This window comes from Columba livia, chromosome 1 (assembly GCF_036013475.1).
Source record: "Columba livia isolate bColLiv1 breed racing homer chromosome 1, bColLiv1.pat.W.v2, whole genome shotgun sequence".
NCBI lineage: Eukaryota > Metazoa > Chordata > Aves > Columbiformes > Columbidae > Columba > Columba livia.
The window spans coordinates 24,290,698-24,310,292 of NC_088602.1; the positions used below are offsets into that span (position 1 = coordinate 24,290,698).

Sequence of the window (19,595 nt, forward strand, 5' to 3'; positions counted from 1 at the left end):
GATTTAATGTTATCCCAGGAGAGTAAGTGCCTCGGGGCAGAGCTGAGTCTTGTTCTCCTTGAAAGTGGGTGGCATAAATAGTTAATAAAAGAACAAAAGAGGACATCTACACTGCAGTTTACACCAGGGTAAATGGGAACACCCATTAATTAACCTTATGGCTTGCCTTTTGAAGAACAATACAAACTTTTGCACGTTTTTTAGCAGTATTGCAGCAGTGATGGTGTCAGGTGATAAGCAAGGCAGAACTTGACATAAGGAAGACCTAAGATCTTTCAGTAGCCCAGCTGACCATGCTGTAGAAAGCAGCCACCCGTGCAGACACACAAGCCCTTCTTCTGGCCTGTTTCAGATTTGAAGAACCTGTGTCTCTGAAAACATGTTCTGCTTAAGAGATATGTTGGTCTAGTAAACCCTGTTTCTACCAGTCTTGCTCCACTGCTGACTTAAGAGTTACTCTTCAGGCAAAAGTTTCAGCTTTTTGAAAATGAAACTGTTTCCAGCTGGACACCCTGCCCTGGGCCTGGAAATTCAGTTTTCACCCTTGCCATGCTAACTCGTAGATCCACGTCGTTAAAGGCACAGCAGAGGCAGGAGTGCAGCACAGCCAGTTGCACACTGAATTAATTCTTCTCCTTTCTCTCCCCCCCTACAAGGCATGGCCACACGCCATCTGGTGAAGTAACCACGCTGCCTGACATAGCATGCACATGTAGGTTCCATTTATTGTATTAAGCCATGAAACGATGCCTACTGGAGAGCAGGGTATTTGTTCCAAACTCATACAAGTTATTTGTTTTAAGGCAGCTATCCTAAGTGAAGGGCCTGTCCCAGCCTTTGCTGTTACATGAACTGAGGTGCCTGTCAACCGTGTTGGAACAGATACAACTGAAGACAAGATTTATAGAAAAATTTCTTAATACATGCTCAGTAACCTTGAAAGGGCCTGCAAGGTAGCTGTTGCCTAAAGTATATTATTGGTGAAGGCAGCTGCTGTTTTAGATGTAACTTTATCGCTATGTAACTGCAGAACAGAACTGCACTGGACTGCTTGCTCCGAAAGGCGGATCCTTCCCGTGGGTCAGGCTGCAGCCGGCGCCCCTTGGCCAAGGAACCTCCCCAAGTCCTGCCCGCTTGGGGCTGGAGCTGCCGGCAGTGCTGCAGGAAGCGATGCTGAGCACACACCCTCCCTTTGTGCTTTACGAACCTTACAAAGGCAGCAAACACTTGTCTTTTGTCAGCGAATAAAGCAGAGAGTGTAAGACACTGAAGATTTATAGGTATAACGTTCCGGCACTGCGCACTTGGATTTACCCTCGCTCAAGTCCCACTTACTTTAATAGGAATGTTGCTGCTAAAGCCCTGCGTGATGTGTCGAATATTTACCCCATAGGGAGCAGATAATCTGGGAAGTAACAAGGTGCCATTTCCTACAGAATGTGTTCTCTGACTATAACCACATGTTAATGCTACAATTTAGGGCCACGCTAGAGCGAAGCATCTATTCAGAACTTACCAGCACAGTTAAGCTGTGCTGCCACGTGAACTGGGAACGTTCTGTTTGCTGTCATACTAGTCAGATAGGAAAGAAAAAAAAGAAGAGAAAAAAAGATACCAAAGCTGGAATATCAGGCTTCCTTGTGTGGCTTTCTTTTCCTAGTTTGTCTTTTAATCCTCAGAACAAAACCATTTTATTTCAGAGTCTAGCTCCAAAGTTTATTAGATTTCTGTGAGCGCTGCAAGGATGCTCCTCACAGGTGACTGACACAAATGGTGTGGTGGCCCTGGAGACCACGTAAAGCTCGGCAGCAGGATGCTTTGTGTCAGAAATTCTATCTTCCCTTCTGATAGCAGCAAAATGCTGCCTAGCGCTTCATTTTGCCAGGATTTTGCCCATTCTGGTGTAGATGCAGATTTTATTCTGTCCTTTGCAAAAGAAAGCAAAGACAGGAGCTGAGATCTCCCACTGTGTCGCCCACCTCGCTCAGCTCTGTACAAAGGCACGTCAGCAGTATAAAACGTCCGAAGAAGCCGTGATGCCCAGCAGTTCCCGTGAAACCCATCTCAGTTAAGCACATCTCTTCCCCAGGCTAAGGCTGTACTTGACTGACTCTCCTTGTCGGTGGACAAGGAGACACGTTTCAGATGTATTAATGAGTGTGTTGGGAGGGATTAACCACAGTCCCTCACCCTGAAATGGTTTCAGCTTGATTTCTTACGGAAATGAGGGTCTGTGATCGCATGAGCAGCTGTATACATGCCTCAGTCTGTGCTTTTCTGCATATCTGCCCTTCCCCCAGGAACTTCTGAATTTGCTGACCAATTTCAGCCATCTGCAGCAGAAGTAGCACTCTTAAAGATAATTAAGTTGCTAAATGTTCATTAAAGTCAGCAGTGAACTACTGGAGACAGAACTTTCTGTCATTTAAAATAACAATGTGGCTCAACACCTACTTGCCCCAGAGGATCCTCATGGTGGAGGATATCAGGCAAACCCGTTTTCCCCCTGATATATATGTTTTAGCAGAGCAGGATGCAGCCCTAAAAACTGCAGTTTCTTTCTAGATTGTTTCTAAGGTAGGGATCCCAGATATGTTATTCCATAGATAATTAACCACCAAGAACTAATGAATTCCTTCAAACGTGGTGCAAGGTTTAGCAGAAAGCAGGCTGTAGCATCCTGCCAAAGGATGCAGTTCATTCAAAACTGTTATGGGATCACTAGTAGTGTTACCTAAACCACCAGAAATAATCTAGTGGGATTAGAAAAGGTCGTTTTGATGTGTTGTATCTGGTAGCATGCAAACCGTTTTCATTGGACCTTTGCATCAAGCTTGGCATCCGTGTTGTCGTTCACCCATTTTGTATTCTAACCCCATCCATTTTGTGTGCGCGGGGCGGCAGCAGCAGCACCCCCGTCACAGGCAGCAGAGGAGCAGCCGCGTTGCCCCGTTGCTGGTTTGCAGGGAGGAATCGTCTCACTTTGCAGCCCTGACCCACAAACACGAGGCAGCAGAGTCCCAAAGCACAGCTTGAGCAAGCGGGTGACATTGCTTCTTCGGGAGGCCAAAACATCTTGTGTCGTGACACAGAGAAGGGGTGGGGGAAACAGGCATTCCCTGCTCATCCCCGAGCCCAGAGCTACCACTTAAAATATAAGTCTGTGTAAAAAAGGCCCCACACCTGCCAAACCACCACCCTCAAGCTTCCTTCCTTGTTTCTTCAGGCCCCAGAATAACAAGAGCATTTGTGCAATGTGCAGTGCATCCTGTGGTTTTCTCTTCTCCCTAAAGACGTGCTATCTAATCTCCCCGGAGCGAAAAATCAGACAGCAAGCCTTACAAGATGGGAGAAAAGAGGTGAACAGTGAAGCAATGTGTACTTTGCTCAGCTGGCTTCACTTTTCAACACCAAAAAAAAAAAAGGAGGAAAAGCATGGGTCAGTGTTGCAGACCTCGCTGGAGAGGCATTTGAATCTGATAAAAAGCTCGAGTGCCGCATTTGCACGTATTCTGCAGCACGGCCCCCGAAGCACTAAACTAGAAAAAATCCGTTAACCGAAAAGTCATCTTGAATCGGAAACTCTCAAGGGTTCAGTTTGAAACTACAGCAAGAATTTAGTGTTTTATTGCTGCTTTGCTTTTGGTTCCTGTTTTTGCTAGCATTGAGAAACGAGGTGCCTTAGGAAGCCGCGTGGTGTGTAACACGCAGTATCAGCCTGTATACAAAGGAAGGAAGATGATGTGGCAGAACATTGTTGAGGAAAGATCCTGTTTGTACAGGGAGCTGGAGAATAGTAAACCAGAACAGAGCAGGGATGCAGAAAGACCAGAAATGAAAGGAAATCAACCCAAAAGGCTCTTGAATCCTGTTTGTGTGCAAAAGCCCACTAGAGCTGCTGAAACTATTTAAAAATCTGGTTTATTTGTCTTTTCTCATATTTCCTATCCTGTAGCAGAGGGGAGGAGAGAGGAGAAGAGAGAGAAGACACACTTGGTTGCGTTCTTTCCTCCCGTGGCAGTCCTGCAGCTGTCAGGAATGTGACTCCGGCAGCAGTGAAGTTTGCATCAAAGCTGCCAGAGCCGGCCAAAAGTTTCTTAACACTAATTCCTAGCTATGCTTTATCCCAGGGATACTTGGGTTCAGGGACAACTTCTGGAAAAGGCCCCATCTACCTTTGTGATTTTTGGAGGTGTATAAAAAGCCTTCTCTTAGCTTAATTCCCTGAAATAATTGACTGATTCAATGAGCTTCAGTTCCTGATAAACATTTGCCTTTTCTGCAGATGCTGTATGTATAACAGAGGGAAATTACTTCCCTGCGATATATGCCCATTTCAGATTACATACTCTTTTTAAAGCACAACCACTTAAGGCCATTACACTCTGTAAATAAGTCTCTAATATGATTTTTGATAAACTCATCTTTTCAAAGTCGTATCAAACAGCTTGATAACAGAGTATCTTGTCTCTGCAACGGGAGGATTAGCCTGTGAGTAATATGGGTGGTGCTGCAGCAAGTGGGTTTTTTTTGCAAATTGATTCAAGCACTTTATGGTCAGATTTAGAGACCAGTATGTGCACAGTGGCAAAACCCTGTGTCCAAATACAAGCTTTAATCGTTCCTTTCTGCTTGCATGTAACCTTCCTGCGTTGGTGTGAGCAACTTTGATCTTTGATACAGTGACCAGCTTCCTGCAGTAGGCGGAAGAGACATTCTTAACTGTGTCTGCAAGCTGCGTCAAGAATTTATCAAAGTTGCTGACTCCTAAAATTCAGGCGAGCAATGCCACAGCACATGTTATAAATGACCCTTTTCTCCTGGCTTGCTGTCTGTAAACAAGCCTGATGCAAATTTAGGGAAGGAAAGCACCATGCCAAGGTGTTTATTGATTTCTTTGTGTTGCGACTCTGGTGGTTTGGGTGGACCCCATAAAAGCCCTCTATAAAAAGGCAATGCATGAAAATGCCTCCCCTATGCAATTAGCAATAATTTTAATTGTGACAAGCCTTAGACATTCCAACACATACCAGAGCCTTCCTGGACCCGAGCAAAGAATAACATGATTCTTATCCCAAGGCACCCGAAATGCGATCAGGCAGTGCTGAGTGGGGAGTGAATCACAGGCCAGGGAGAGCAGTAACCGGTCAGGGATGTTCTTCTAAGTGTCGAGACAAGCCTGTTCCCTCAGGTGATTTCCACAGGGAACTTGTCTGGTTTTAGCTTTTCTATGGCTGCTAAGTGACATTACTGGATAATTTTGGTGATTCTAAAGGCAGGCACAATAGGAGGGACAAAGAGAAAGCAGAGGGGGGTAAAGTTCCACATCTGTACCTCTGTGATATGCCTGGCACTACTCAGTCTCTGTGCTGATGGGGTGGGGTGAGAGGAGCTAGTGGAGACAACTGAAGCTCCTGCGCACAGCTGCAGCAAGGTGGGACAGTGCCACGGGCTCCACCAGCTCTCTGCCAGGTATGGTTCAGTGCTGTGTGAACAGGAGGTCCGCAGACACAGTTTGGTGCCATATGGCCAGGAGGTCTCAGGACTGTAAGGTTTGTAGGCAGGTATGGGCTCCAGGCAGCAAGTCCTGCCTTCCCACAGGGCCCACATGTGAAGTGGGAGTAGGCCTGTTTATATCAGCGATGTGTTTGGTATATAACCACATGACCTCTCTGAGGGGTCTCATCCTGTGCTGGGGACACAAGGGGACATATGCCACCCACAGCATGCACACAGTCCCTTTCACTATTAGCAGCAAATGACCCAACCCTCTACAAGGCAGCAGCGGTGCTGCGAATTTTTTATCAAAAAACACCCCAGCATGCTTCCCAGTTCCTAAGTGCTGATGTCTGAGTGTGCCGGGTGGCCCCCCAGGAAGGACAGGAGCTGTGGACAAAGACTTCAGGTAACTATTGGCACTAAGGTTCATATCTGCAGGATGCAGGTACAGGCGCCTGACAGGACATCAGGGTCTACCTCTACTGCTTCAGTGTTGACTAGGCACATTAAAACCTTTATTGTGGTAAGGAATGTCCTCTCTTCTCACCATTTTGATAAACCTGTGCAGCCTCTCAGGGTCTGTATGATGCATGTCTGAAAAGGAAACGGGAGGGAGCTGCCAATGGAAATTTCAAGCCATCAGCAACAGAGCAAACCCCAACCAACTTCCCATAGCACGAGCAGAAAACCCAGGCTCTGCACTTCAGCTTCAAGTGGTACAAGATGCTGAACGGAGTCTTCTGAAATCAGCAAGTGCTGGAGAAACTGTGAAAGAAGTGACGTTGTTCTGGCTGTGTCCACCCCAGGAGAGGGGACAGGCCTGGGTTTGAGCATCCTCTGGCACGGCTCTGCCCTCTGCCTCTGAGCCCTCCCTGAGATGCTGTTCCTCAGGGCTGGCCACGCTTTTTGTTTGGGGGGTGGCTGTGGGAGGGGAGCTTGCCAGATATAAGAGCTCTGCTGTGCCACTTGCCGATGAGCGAGAGAACACACCCTGGTCTGTTTTGTTCACAACATAAATCACAGTGTCAAATTTGTCTTTAGCTTCACTAGAGATGTACCAGAGACTTTTGGCCCGTAACAGCATTACTCATGTCCGGCTGCCATGAAAGCATGTGTGAACAGAGCAGGGAAAAAGATCTACAATATGAGAGCATAATACGTGTATTGTCTAATTTTTCTGTACACCATCACCCCAATCGAGAAATGGTCACCATGAGCAGAGAGTGCATGGAGGAGTATTGTTACAGAATCTAGGCTCGTTTCCACTTAATCAGTTTCTCAACCAGGACTGCTGAGTGTGTTATCTTGTCCCAGGAAGGAGCCACTCCCACCAGCAATATAATTTAACAAAGTTAGGAACCAAATGAATTGCCCAACTGAAAAGCCCTCATACCAATGGGATGCTCGTTTGCCGTGAGGTGTGGTTTTCAGGTGGGCACTTTCAGGCTCTGGGATTACTTTTCTAGGCTGAAGAAGCTTATGCAATATGTGTGTATCTGTAAGTTGATATAAACCCATCTGAGATTTGCCTCAATAAAAACTTTAGCACTGAAAGTGTGCAAGTTTTATGGACTTGCAGCATGCCACACAGGAGATCATGGTGCTGGACTGCATGAATACAAGTAAAGGCCTCCTTCTGTGTGTCTGTGAAGAAGAATGAAAATGTTATTACCTCACATGCTTGCAGGTTTGTAAATAAAATTTTCTAAAGCTGTGAACTCCAACACTAGGCTTGGTGGAAGGGATGGAGAGAGGATAATATCCCTTGGAAAGGCTGGACAGCTGAATAGGTGTTCTCTTGAATACGCTGAAAGTCAGAGGACAAGGGATGCTGATTGTCAGAGCACTTTGCAGTTGGAAAGAAGGGAGTGAGCATTTGCAGTCCATAGGGAGATGGAGAGGGCAACTCCAGAATATATGAAGGTAGGAGCTTCATACAACCTTGCTGCAGGGCTTGTTTTCTATTCTAGTGGCCCGGGGAACTGGTAAAACTGTACTGGGACAGTAAAGGCTGTAATCCCAATTCATCATTTATAGCCTGCTTGCATCCAGGCAGACACATCTATCCCAGACTTCTGAGATACAGCAAGCTGCTGCATTTCACAATCATGGGAAGGGCTTCCCAGCTGCACGATCCAAACGTTTTGAAGTGAAACATGGTGCATTATATTAACTTAGTTCAGACAATCGGCTTTAAACATCTGAATCTCATTTCTTGATGCTAATTCCTCTTGCTCAATCTTTATTTCAGCTGTGTGGAATTCTCAGACCTTTCTGACCCCAAGTTATCGTTTCCTGATGCTTTATTGCTAAGTCATTGAGGTTTCAGGGAGGCTGATGTTTCTAAAATGTGCACACCTTTGATTGTACACATGGCTGGCATGTCAGACCGAACTTTTCATATGCTCTGTATATATCACTGTCTCCACTGCTATGTCCTCTGCAATTTCACCATTTGGTGCACTTATCTGCATGCCCCATTGGTGCAGTCCTCCTTAAAACATGGTTATTATTTAAGGCTTTTCAAAAGCTCAGCCTCTACATACTACAGAACTCGATCTGAGTCTACGTCCGCTCTTGTCACTCATGTACAGGTCCCATCTGTTCCCCTTTTCCTCTCCCGTTGCTGCTCGCCACATCCAGACCACATGCTGCTTATACATTGTACAATAGACATTTCTGCACACACACTTTTGAAAATGTGGCTCTCAGTGCTTTATTGTTCACATGTGTCTTGTTGCTTAAGGCAAGTTTTATCAGTAATGACTTTGTTGTTTACTGACACGTAGAATAAAACAGGGTACTGTTAGACTGTGACTGGAGGAGAGAAGAAGGGCCTTTGATACACCAATTGCACAATTTCTGCCAGCTTTCTGATCACTCCCCCCTGCCACCACTTCCCCAAATTCTGCAATTGCCCGAGGATAAAGCCAGATCCTAACATCACTTACAGCAATGTAAGGGCTGCTCCGCTCTGCATGAGGCTGCTCCATGTTGGGAAGGATTCACCAGCACCTCCTACGCTCCCATGTCTGGTGAGGAGAGAGGATAGGACCTTCCAGCACTCCTTTCCAGAAAGGTAGCCCTAGCTTCTGCTTTAGATCCACTTTACAGGTCCCCAGTGGCACTTCTGCATAATGGCTATATTCTTCCATTTGGGAAAAAGAAAATTTGTGACAGAGCTAGTTCTGGAAGTGAAACTGGTGCTAGGAAGGTCTATGAAGATGCTTCTCTGGCAGGAGCTGAGTAGCTGACCTCCAGCAGCTACCGCGGTGCGTGGACTGGAGCAGCCCGGCGGTGGGCAATGACAAGGGAGTTAACGCAGGCGGATTCCTTGGGAGCCCTCTCGGGTCCTTCCCGTCACACCTTGCTCCATACCTGAGGTGAGACCGGAGTATCTGCAAACAGATCACGCTGGGTGCAGCTCCCAGGAATGTTCCTGGGTGTCTGCAGCAGGGATGGCATAGAGCCCGTTACACTGGATTATTGCTGCCTGGGGATTTCCCACACCAGGAAAAACCCCAGCTGCCCAAAACCTCTGTTTCCCACCTGGAGAAGCCTGAGACCTGCCTGTGGTGCTGATAATTTCTGCTACTGGTGAAAGCAAAGGCTACAGAAACCCACATGTGGTAGGAACAGACCCAGTTGCTATCAGAGGCTCATTATGATTAAAGCTTTCCCTACCAAAAACGGTGTCTGACACAGGGACAGCCCTCTGCCCCCTTCCCCAGCAGAGAAGCAAGCAGGCACAGCGCTCCCCCTGCACCCTCATGTGCCACCAGCCGCTGCTGGCTGGGCACAGTCTCCTGGGCACACCCCAAAGTGCTGCAGAGCTGATGGCAAGAGCCTCATTTGGGAGGGCTGCCAAAAAGAAGACATGAGCACAGAAACATAAAGACCCTTCCACTTCAGTCCCTGGACCATAGACATGGCTCACAGGGTGTCTGGTGGCTCCTGTTCCACCCTGTGGCTCTCATCCCACACAGTCCCCTCTTCGGGTCAGCAAAAGCGCCAAGGAGACCCAGGGTCTCTTTCTGCTGAGAAGAGGTGGGCAGGAAGAGCCAGCTTTTGTTTGCACCAAAATACTCATCATTTTCAGATACAATATGCTGAATATTTTGTGTACCTCTTTGTACCCAAGTTTGGGGCCATTCATGGGCCAGAGGGGAGGCACGAAGGATACAAAAGAAGAGAATGGAACAGAGCTCTTGGCAAACTGTTGTAGATTAGAAAGGAGGTAGGTAGGAACAAAGATGAAGCAAGTGCTTTAAAGAGTTATTCAGGAAAAACAAGGGCTTTAAGTGACATTTGAGTTTGGGAAAGAAATCACTATCCGTGGTTTCCATTGGTGTTCAGAGTGCTAAAAGCAGAAGTGGTTGCTGGAGTCTGAACCGGAATCTGAGGCCGAGCTCTCAGCTTCCCCCCAAATTGGATGAGAAACTATCCACTTGATTTACAGGCTCACTGGCAGAAGAGGTCTTATTTTATAGAATTTCAGGGGTTTTTTTAAACAAACTGCTTTGTGAGCAGTGGAACTAATGGCTCCTGGCTTCCTGTGGGTCTGTGAACCTTGCTTCATAGTTGTCTCTCTCCTCCCTCCTCCTCCTAAAATAAAAAAGCTGCAACAAGCCCAACTCTCCTCTCCCTATATGCTCTAAGACTCCTCATTGGGCAGCAGTCAGGTACGTATATATTGACTGACCTGCTAATGCATACGTGGTCAGCCAGCATGCACACACTCACTAGCCGGTTGGCTGCTGGCTGCGTTTCTCTAATTAAGGTCTCTATCCTTCACACAGCCATCAATCTGCACAAAATTTAGAAAGGAAATTGATAGGTTTTGAAACTGCTACCTTTCTGTCCTATGTGAAATCAGGTAAAAATTATTGATGGAGCCAGCCAGACAGATTGAATCTGAGCTAAAAAAGTTCTGTTGTGTTGGCTTTGGATGTACATGTAGGATGTCAGTCCGAGTTCTGGAATTCATTTCTCTCTCTCTCTCTTTTTCAGCTATTTTTAACCTGGATGTGTTCTGCGATTTGTTTCCCACACAACATTGAAACTGGCACAGCTGAGGGGTGAGTGAGTGGTGGGAGAGGGGAAGGGGAAACAAGGAGATGCTTATGTTGGCTTTGCTGCTAAAATAAGTGTTCATCATATACGATAGCCTCAGTCTCTGCCTCGGAGATCTGGGTAATGTGAAGTCCCATACCACCGCATGGAAAACTTGTGAGGATAAATACATTCACAGTCTTAAAGTGCTCAGATACAGGGCAAAAAACAGAGCTAGAGAAATCAAGGCATACTGTGGAAAAAAAAAGAAAAAAAAATGGCCATTTTTGAAACATAACGTTTTCTGTCATTGTTCAGCATCTCGGTACTCCCCACATTCCTGTGTGTATACCTCAAGACATCCATCTGTTTAGGGTTTCCTAAGAAATATCCTTTTTGTGGCAGCCCAGTCACTGTACAGAGTGCACATTGACCCACACCATCAATTCTAGAAACCCTTTATCTGAGTTGCTATCCATACAAACCTGGGGCTTGGAAGGACAGAGGTTTTATCTGGAAAATACAGATAAAAAAAAGCTTCTTGAGCATTATTTTACAAAATCAGACCTCTAACTGTGGAGCATTTCTTCAGTTAACTACAGATGGTTATAATGTGTGAGATCTGCCTTTTCCCCCTGTGTTCTGTTTAACACTGTTGTTAGACATGAAAGGAGAAGAGGATTAAAAGGGAGAGATGGTATCATAAACAGCCCTTCAGGGTAGGTGGGAAAACAACAGTAACTCCAACAGAACACAGTGATGCCCTTAGGAAAAGGTTTTGAAAGTGTCCTGCATTTGAAAGTTAATGAGTAAATAGATCTCAAACATTACTTTAAAGACGGACAATGCCAGCTTTAACATCTCAAGCATGCACCACAACTGAGAAGAGACAAAGGAAATTTTTAATGGGCAATAAATGGACTAATTTTTGGATGCAAAGCTAAAAGCGGGTTAGTTCTGATGGGATGTGGGTTTGCTCTGTACTTCCTGACACAGGGGCTTTACCATATTTGATTTGTTTGCCTTACACTACCTTTTGATGATGAACCACTTTTTCCTTATAAAAAATAAAAAAAAAAAGCGGTCTTAGTAAATAATCCTCCTTTAAGCTACAGGAAATCCATTTGGTATAGAGTTTGCTGGCTTTGGGGATTGTGTAGGCATGTGCCAGACCATCTCACCACTATCCTGTGACACCTTACTTCACACCTGACTCAGGTTGCTTGGTCATCTCTGCCCCCACAGTGATGCAGGATCACCTTGCATAGACATCCCCACACAGGTGAGGCTGACGGGCAAGCAGAACATCCCTTTCCACCCGCAGATAACAGCACAGGCACTATTAGCCCTGCTGCAGGCATGTCCCCCTTGTGCCTGGTGGATCACAGCCGAGGTCCCAGACGCCACTGCTCTCTTTGGAGCAGTCCCCTAACGATCCCATACTGTTGCACTTCACACAGACAAGCTCTTGGTTACTGTGTCCCTGGATGTCAGGCATTTTGGAGGAAAGCTGGTTTTATCCAGAGCTTTTGTACAGCTCCTGTCACGGCCTCCTGACCCTTAGGGTCCTCTGCATATGGCTGTCATGAGCATTCAATAGCTACAGTGGCTTCCGTAAGGGCACTTTTGTGGCCCCAGGAGGAGCCCCAGCAGGAACTCCCCAAAGCAGGTCTCCTTTTCCCTCACCCAGAGATGACTCAGGGCATAGATGCAGTCACCTCCTGAGATGGCAGACTTCCTATTTTGCTTATACCTGGAGACAAAACCAGATGTTTCTGAAGTAAACAGCTTGTCTGTGCCTACTGCCCTCAGCTGAAGGGAAGATATCTGGCTCCTTGCCTATTCCCACAGAGGGCAGAAAGAGCCTCTGCATGGGGAGGAGGAAAGGGAAAAGGAGTGATCTTGCTGGGGAAGAGGGATGGGAGGAATGTGTAGGTTGGAACGGGAACTTTATGTTAAGGGGTTTGGCATCAAGTGAGATTTGGGAGAAGCAGAAGAGAAGGAGAGAGACAGAGAACCCCTCTTTCCAGCCAAATGCCAAGGCTGTCAAAGTCCTGGTACACCTGGGTATGTCTTTACCTGCCTAGACTCCTTCAAAGCCCTACTGATGCCCTCCAGACCCTTTACCCACTCAGAGTCCCCAAAACCATATCACCTAGTCCCAGCTGACTCCCGCTTATCTTCATACCTCAGAAATTTATGGACCACTTCACAAACCTTCTTCCTACCCATAATTTCTCCCAAAGCTGCTCTGCCATTACGATAACACTGAGACAGATTTGCCTACACCAGCATAAGTTGCCAGCCTAAAAAAAAGAAGAGACGATCAGCTCCCTAAGCTTTAGACAACCAGACACAAAGGAGCACATGCCAGCCCTTGACAGAACACATGATTAGCATCTCTACCCTCTTTATCACAGCTGCTTCCTGTCTCACCCTTTTCCTAAGGGTCAGCCACCACCTTCCAGTGCTTTCTCAGTTGACAAAAAAAACAATTTAACTTTTCTGCTCAGTCATTTTGTTCTGCTTCTTCTAGAGCGTCTAAAACCCAGTCTGCTCACACCTTCACGCCAGACCCAGCCTCTCAGAGCTACGAGTTGCACTGCTCCTGGGAAACCTCCCACCCTTCTCTCTGCACTCAGCCTCTCACTGTGCAACGTCCCAGCCTGGTGCAGCATCTGCCTGCTCTGCAGGAGAGGTGCCCGTGCTCCTGCACAGATCACTTGACTCCCTGTCCCTGCAAGGCCAAATACTTCCACACTTGGACAGAGGGACAGGCTTGGGTCCTCCATGTCCTCTTCCTCCCTACTCATGGCGTTTTTCAGTACAGTCCCAGTCTTCTCATTAGTTTCTGGGTTAGTCCTCCTTGAGCTTGTCCCTGTCTAAGCTACAGGCTGCTGAACAGGTACACAACTTTTCCATTTACTTCCTCCAGGGAATGCAGCTTTGAGCTGATACGGGTATGACTGAGGCCAATTCTCCTGCCCCATCAGTGATGACACCATGTAGAGTCAGCTCTACTGAGCCTTCTCTTTACCCTGTGGAAGATACCACCAACAAAAATGCTGGCTTTATGCTATCCAAAAGCAAGAACTGTGTTTAGCCCACCTTTCACACACAGATGCATACCTACGTATGTACATATGCAGACATATATATATTTGCTCTACTGAATTCTGTCCAATTTCTGGCATCCTTCTGAGCAACTGGAGCATGAAAGTACAGAAGGAAGAGCATATTGAGCTGCTCTATGTGTTTACAAGTGAGACAGACTTCTTGCACCAGTGGCCGTGTTGTTCAGTGCTGTCCCAGCCCTGGGGACTCAAGAGGACATAGCCAACTGCTGCAAGGCTCTAGCCAAGCTTGTTGTGACCCTCTTTGGAAAAACTCAAGAGTTCAGCTTTCTTCTGGCTGATAAAGTTGGTATTGTGAAGAAACCAGAAATACTAGTCCTGCTTAAGAGCTGTGCTGCGCCCCAGGCAAGAATATGAACAGAGGCTTCTCTCTCCAAATAAAGGTGAACCAATCAGGTATTCTCAGTGCAGCCCCAGGTGGAAAGCCCTGCTTGCTGCAGGTACATCCAGTGTGTGGCTCCAAGGGTGTGAGACTTGGGGACGGGTGGACCAAGGGAACATAAGCCCATCTGGGTTAAAGGGTTCGCTCATGGTGCAGAACCAAAGAGGAGTTACAGCACCGTGCCTTCCCTGGGTGAAAGTTAGGTTGTCTCGATGCCTCATTGGATTTGACTCACTGAGAACAGGGTCACATTCAGCACGAGGTGAAACACAGGGAAGAGGAACTGCATGGGCAGGTGTACACGGACAAGCACATGGAAAAGGTGGGTGTTCCAATACAGTTATGGCAAGCACTGAAGAAAGAGGGAGAGTTTGAAGAGGGCTAGAAAAAAAACCTCAGAAATTCTCCTTACCATGCATGAGATCAAATACAGAGCAAGGGTAGGTCTGGGACTGTTCAGTGGGAGGAGGAAGCCGCTCAAGCTAAAAACTGTGCTCCTGTTTCCCATCCTCATCCACTGCCCAAAGACTCGTGGCAAGCAGCAATATCAAGTGTGAAACATCAGCCTTTGTGGATATCAGTTTGGCATCCCCAAATTGAAGCAAACGCCAAATCTCATCACAGCCCAGGGGATGGCCGGTTTCCCAGCTTGTTTTCTGCTCCTTTTGTGCCCTGCCTAATACTAAACATGGATTTAAACTTCAGAAAAAGACACTTGGACTCAACAGAACAGTCTTGTTACCAGCCCTGAAAAATCACACTCCAACATCCTTTCAGTCCCCTCAGTGTGGTGTGGGGCAAAGTCATTTGTCCAAGTGCAGGTGCCAAAGGCAGATAAACAGCTCCCAGGACTCCAGTAACTGTACTGACTGGATCTCCACTGACTGTAAAGGGCAAGCAACACTCCAGGACTGATGGACACCTCCCAAAACACCGTGGATGCATAGAGACCAAAAGCCAGATGCATAGCATGCCACAGAAAAATAACAGGCATTGCGGGTGTCTCACATCCTGCCATAGCAGGGACTGTTTGGCAGGTATTTTAGAGTGAACACATCTAGATCCCCAACTCTATTCCTGTCCAAAACTGGTGTGTATTTTTCCTTGGACGGTGCCCAATCTGCAGAGTTAGTGTTTTCCACACAAAAATGCCTAGTTGGTAAACTTCCAAGAAGTTCTGTTTTTGATTCAATGAAGAATGGCAGCTTTCCATGGAACTCACTTTTCTTTCCTTCTCTTCTCCTTTCTTTTTTTCGCTCTCCAAAATACATTTGCTCAAAAAAATGTAAATTTTCATTTGAAAATGCTACCTGGGAGCCCCATGGATGTCAGAGTTCAGTTGTCCTGTTTTGCAGGAGGTTGGATGGTTTCTTTAGTAGTCCCTTTTTATCTTGAAAAAATCCAGGGCGGGGGGTTCCCCATCTTCACCTTTTCATTGAACTGTTCTCCCTCTTCTTGAAGACAGTGCAGCGGCTGCTCCTGAAGCCCTTTGGTCACTTGTAACCATGAAGGATGAGGAGCAGAATCACAGCTGTAGAGAAGCCACTGGAATCCACCACTCTGTGCTCAGAATAAAGACAAGCTGATGTGCGATCGCCTCAGAGCAGGAGCTGCATACAGATCTTGTAGGATGCCACTTATTCTCCCACTTCCAGATTTACCTACTTCTGCATACGAATTGTTGCACGGCCTGCAGAACATGTCCTAAATAGCTGAAATTTGCAGGAGCATTCCATCTCCTTACTGACTCCCGCATTATGATTGATTTCTGTACTTCTTTTTGTCCCATTCTGTGTCTCCAGAGTCCTCAGTGAGCAAGAACTGAGCTTCTTCCAAGTCATAATGATCATCACTTGTTCACTCTCTGACAGACAGAATCACTTTGGCCAACAGCCAGGACTGCAATAAGGGCCAGGCACATACATGGGCAGCTTAAAAGCACCTCAGCTTTGGGAAATCCTGCTGGGCTGTAAAAGCTGCCCACAAACCCAAATCATATCAAGCAAGGCCTGTCTGATAATTCTTTGGCACAATCCCCAAACTCGCTGAACTGCTTTTCCATATGAAGTATTTCCAGGTGGGTTATTAGGTTCTGTATCCCTTCCATCTTGTATCCTCTTGTAGCTGAAAAAGGCATTCCTTAGAACAAGCTGTTTTTAAAAGGAAAACAAATATTCTCCTTTAGATTTCTGGTCCCTCTAAACCAAAAGGATACTTCGCAAGACACAAACTCTTCCTGCCGAGTAGCGCAGGGGTCTTATCTTCCCCACAGGTAGGGAGATAATTTATATAATATTTTCATAATGAGATTGATGCTGGTAGAACTACCAGTGTGAATAGTTATGTTATCACACAGGTGCCATACTCTTTGAAAACTATTTTCCCTTCTTCTATTTTTATAGCAGCATCACTTTAGCCACATTTGAGTCTGTGCTGCTTTAATTGTACCAGAGGAGTTAAAAGGAGACAGTCAAGCCAAGCGTGTCTGGCTCCTGGCTGAGCCACCTGGGTCGGGGTGTGAGGAGCCTGAGTCCGACCCCGTGCAGCTATTCCAGGCTCGGGTGCGCATGTTTCTGCTGTTTGACGTGTGTGCACACAAGATTCATCAGTAAAGCTTGGCTTTGCCAGGAAAAGCTGCGTCTCCATGAGGGCCTCATGGTGTCAGACAGCAAAGCTTTGGTTGCTTTGTGCCCAGGAAGGCTGGTTTCCATGTGTTGGAAGAGGCAGGCAGACTGTTCCCTGACCTACTGTTATTTTTGCCCAATGTGATAATTACTGAAAATGGACCCCAAGTGTAAGATCTGCCGATCTATAATTAGATATTGCATGCGAGAGGTGGGTAAAGAAAAAGATAGGGTTTCCATTTGAAAATCATCAAAACAACAAAGTGGTTGGTTTGTTGATTTGAGCTTTTGGGGTCTCTGCCGCCACAGAAAATGAAGGGAGGTGGAGACAGAACAGTACAAAACCCAGAGGTTTCTATGAGTTAAAACAAACTGTTTCACTTTGAGACACTTTCAGACAAGATGATTTTGACATGTGTTTTTGGGTAAGAACAGCCAACTGAGACCAGTAAAATCTGGCCAGGCGGTGAGTGATGTGGTTTTGACACAGACCTGTCAGCGAGACCTCCCTCTCCAGGAGGCTTCCCTCACCGCTGGCTGCAGGACACACACCAGCCAGGGTTTCTGTCCCACCACCGCTGGGAAGAGACAGGTGTTGATGGGGCCCTGTCAGCTGCGTGTCCCCTCAGCAAGCCGTGCTCCAGGCTGCCGCGAGGGCCGCACTGCTGCCCAGGCATGGTGAATGGGCACGACTCACGTTCCCAGTCATGCAGCACCCTGTACAGACCTCCTCCCAGTGTCCCTCCCTGGGCCATGATCTTCACACCTCCCACTGCTGACACCTTCATCTTTTCCCTGAAGACAACCCTGCCAGGTGCCACGTCCTGCCACTCTCGGCTGTGCCAGGCGCTGGGCCAATGCTCCTGCCCCCAGCACAATCCAGCCCAGCTCAGGCTGTAAGACCCAGCGGGACAGTATCAAACCAAGTCTGGGCTGTGGAACGACCTGGGGTCTGTCAGTCCTGGAAAACCTGCGGCATTACCAGCCCTGGCAGATCCCGGGTTGCCCTGTGCTCTTGAGGGAGAGCAAAAACAAGGCAGGAGCTTTTGCAAAGACCTTATTTTTCTTCCCAGTGAGTAGCAGAAAGCCCCACCCAAGTTTCACTCCTCACTCCTATTTTATATTAAAAAAAAACCAAAACAAAACAAAAATCAACATTTGCTACCCTGTGTTGCCCTTGCTTCTGTGTGACCCAGGCATGGGATTAAGTTGTTGATACTTGTTTTTTTATAGGATCAAATTCATAGCTGCTGTAGAAGCCCGTGTAACTTGTCAGAGCAATTCTCTACTCTGGCAAGTTACACAAGCTGGGGAGCTTCTCCCTGCCCCAGGGTATCCTACCTATCTCTGCCTTCTCCCTTCACGCGTTGCTCCTCTTCTCTGTCCTTTTGCAAAGGCGCAGGCTGTACTTGTTTTTAGGAAAACAGGCAGAATTCCTCTTAGCTGCACTGTGGAGCTTGGTGAGAGGGCCTCAGGATAAACCAGTACTTTCTTCCAGCCTTTCTTCCCATTGGAAGTGTTGCTTAAACAAAAGGGAAGGATGAGCCTCCACAAGAGAAAAAAAAAAAAGGAAAAAAAAAAAAGAAGCGCAGGGCTTGCCAAGCTGCAGCGTGCTGTGTTTGATTCCTGCTCGCAGTCTGCACGGCTCTGCCTGTGCAGATCTGTTTAGTCATGTTGCAGGGCTGGACTGGATGAGGCTGTTTGCTTCAGGGCTGGTGTTTGTTCCCAGCTCTCCTGAATGATCAGATGTTACCCGTGCTGAGGAGGCAGCGTTTTGTATTCGGGTTCTGCCCCTCCTTGTCAGGCAGGAGCTCCAGAGGATGAAGGGCGACATGCAGAGCCTTTGTAGGAAAGCAGGTCTTAGCAAGAGGATACACTTTTACTGAAGGAGCAGAAATAATCATGGCCTTACCTGGGGTGGCTTTGTGTGGCCAGCGAGCACTGCAGTGGGCCAAGTCCCTGTCTGCTCCTCAGGCCTCAGCAGTTCCTGAGAATAATGGGGAGCCCCTGTTCAGTGACCGCCTTTGCTACAAGAGAAGGGATAACTTCCTGATTCTCTGCCGATAGAGTTGTCCTGGGACCAGGCCAGCACCTGATCTCAGATGAAGTATTTATTGTGCTGGAGCCCAGCCACAGGCCCATGGTTACACAGAGGCATGAATGGGAACCAGTGCTGCACTCTTGGTCCTCAGCACGCCAGGCAGAAAGCACAGGAGGTGTGAAGTGCCCGTGTTTATTGTCAACATTACTTATCACCCTAGTTTGCCCCAAATCTACATGTGATTCCAAGTGATGCAACACACACCCTTCCTGGGATTTGACTTTAATTACAAACAAACTTTTGTTCCCAGTAGTAGGTGCCAACCTTTCTGACAGGCTTTAACTGCTCATGCAGTTGTTCCTGCCAGGCTGGGGTGGCCCCTCGGCTCTTTCTCTAGTGCTCACTGCTCTCAGTTTGCTCTTGGTGATTGTACCTGCAGACACCACCACACCTTGGAGACAACACGTGGGTTTTGAAGTAGGGATTGAGTGTAACAGTCATACAACTGTTGTGATCTGTGTCTCCCCTGCACAGAAAAAGTATCTCTGCCCATCCAAGGCCACTCTGCAGAAAACAAGTACTCACCTGGGCCATATGACAAGGGTACAAACTGTTGCTACATTCTCCCAGGGCCCTGTGGTGTTATATAGGATGTTACACTGTGTATTTCTCACTGGCAATAAACACACTGTTTTACTAAAGGTAGTTTGTTTTGTTTCTGTCAGACATAAAGCCTGGAGGCAACAGTGGGCAAAGTGCTTGTTTTTCTTCTTCCCCTGTATTTCCCCTCTTCCGTACTTTGCCACTGGATCTTCTATCTTCTTAGAAATGTACATATTTGATCACAGCAATTTATTGTCACC

At 47.0% G+C, this 19,595-nt stretch overlaps 2 long non-coding RNA genes across 9 annotated transcripts in view; one reads left to right on the forward strand and one right to left on the reverse strand.

Moving 5' to 3' along the window:
* Window positions 1–18,339, reverse strand: part of LOC135578444 (uncharacterized) — a 27,536-nt gene extending 9,197 nt beyond the window's left edge. For both annotated transcript variants that reach the window (XR_010470044.1, XR_010470043.1), the window contains exons 1-2: window positions 18,033–18,339; window positions 8,451–16,217 (exon numbers count right to left, since the gene is read on the reverse strand). This is a non-coding gene — a long non-coding RNA (uncharacterized LOC135578444). The remainder of the gene's footprint in view (window positions 1–8,450; window positions 16,218–18,032) is intronic.
* Window positions 1–19,595, forward strand: part of LOC110358028 (uncharacterized) — a 60,375-nt gene that overhangs the window by 20,040 nt on the left and 20,740 nt on the right. For all 7 annotated transcript variants that reach the window (XR_010470037.1, XR_010470038.1, XR_010470036.1 and 4 more), the window contains exon 2: window positions 10,510–10,577. This is a non-coding gene — a long non-coding RNA (uncharacterized LOC110358028). The remainder of the gene's footprint in view (window positions 1–10,509; window positions 10,578–19,595) is intronic.